Below are 2,149 nucleotides of genomic sequence, written 5' to 3'. Positions count from 1 at the left end.
TTATGTAATGGTACTAGGCTAATTGTTACTCAGTTACTGCCTCATGTGATAGAAGGTAGAATTATAACCGGAAACAATATTGATGGAGACAAGGTTTGGATCCCTAGAATGTTTGTCACACCACCTGACACAAAGTTTTCCTTCAGAATGCGTCGAAGACAGTTTCCAGTTACATTGGCTTTCGCGATGACCATCAACAAAAGTCAAGGTCAAACACCGGAAAGTGTTGGTTTGTTTCTGCCAAGGACAGTGTTCTCTCATGGTCAGCTCTACGTTGCACTTTCAAGAGTTAAGTCGAGATCTGGATTAAAAATCCTAATAACTGGTAAAGAAGGGAAGCCGCAGACAAAAACATTGAATGTTGTCTACAAACAAGTTTTTCAGATTCCTTAGTCAGTGTACGTAATTTTAATCTACTTTTTTTCAAATAAAAATTTTTAAATATATAAACTGTTACAATTATTTATTTTCTGTATTTGCCAGATGGATAGTGATGAGTTAGGAGACCGATTGTATTTGATTACCATCCAGTTTTCCGACTATTTCGATGACGGTATGTCAATTTAATATTATTTTATGTTCAATAAAATTTTGAAATTAATAAATCTATCAAATAATGTTAACCCGTCCAATTGCTTACAAAATTTAAGAAATTTTTTGCAGGTTTCTAATGGATTTTGTTTTCTTTATCGAGAATTGTACTTCATAATTTATATTATTTATGGATAATATTTTGAATTTTATTATATTTTCTCTTAAGATGTCTGCATAAATTTTTCGATATTATTTATGGAAAAAAAATATTATTCACCTAAAATAAAGAATTACAACACATATACAATACAATTCTAATTAATGAATAAAAAATCTGTTACTTATAAAACTATACAATATTTATTCCATATTTTGAATGAAAGTATCTTCTTAAACACACAAATTATTTTGGGACGCTGCAATTATACATACACACAATAACTGCCTCTTGATACTGAAGTTACTTTGTTCTCTCTCGTCCATGTCAAATATTGAGTACCAGCTTTTCTCCATGGCTGATGCTTTCTCCCAAAGACGGTGGTATTATGATGTAAAATCCGTTACTTCTAAAACTATACACTATTTATTCCATATTTTGAATTTTGTTATGCCCGCACACCTAGTATAGAATGTAATCCAAAAAAGATTTTCATAAGATTTGACATAATATTAGATATGGATGACCATTATAGAGATAACTCATATGATATTTTAAATATATTTGTATGTTAGTTTTACCCAATTTACAAGTACTGTATCCCTATATAATATTATTATTTGTGAGTTGATTTTTCGCAACGAAGTTTGATAAAATTTAGACTGGTTAATACGTTGTTACTCTTAATTAAATTTATTTTATATAATTTTTATATAATCAACCATTAAACATGAATTAGTTATAATAAAATATTCTAAAAGAAAAAAAAACGTTTCTTGAAAAAAAAACAAATTCATGTCTATTGTAATATTATCCAAAATAGTCTCAATAGTAGTTTATACATTAACTATGTTTTGATAAACATAATTGAAGATCTTCATAATTAATGAAAAAAATAAAATTAGTGAAGACTGCATCATATATAAAGAGATTTCTACAATATTTACATATTATGATTGTTTCTAATTTTTATAAAATATATACATATATATATGTTTTAGTGAAAGATTGCATCATATATATAAATAGTTTATGTTAAATTTGTTATTAATTCTGTAAGTGCATGACAATAGCTGATTTTGTTGGTCTTTAAATTAATACTACATTTATTTAGATATTGATGTTAGGAGTTTTCAAGGCTCCTAAGACAAATGTTGTAGTATAGTGATCGTCGAACCAGTTCTGAGGGATATCAAAGCACTGAGAATGCAAGTACTCACTTAATCTAAGTGCAACCAATGATTTAGATGGGTTTTAAGCTATGACTAAAACTAGAAAGCAATAACAGAATGATACTTTCTTGACTAAGGGAAAAGAGAACTCATGGGCATAGGGATTAGACCTTGGGTGATCAAGTATCGAACTAAGGATGGCAAATGATCAATCAAACTATCAACCTTAAGCCTAGACACAATTCTAAGCAAGCTCTATGTCTAGATGAATGCTCATTTGCTAACA

The sequence above is a fragment of the Brassica oleracea genome, chromosome C8 (genome assembly GCF_000695525.1).
Source record: "Brassica oleracea var. oleracea cultivar TO1000 chromosome C8, BOL, whole genome shotgun sequence".
NCBI classification, from domain to species: domain Eukaryota; kingdom Viridiplantae; phylum Streptophyta; class Magnoliopsida; order Brassicales; family Brassicaceae; genus Brassica; species Brassica oleracea.
Note: the sequence above shows the minus strand (reverse complement) of the source record.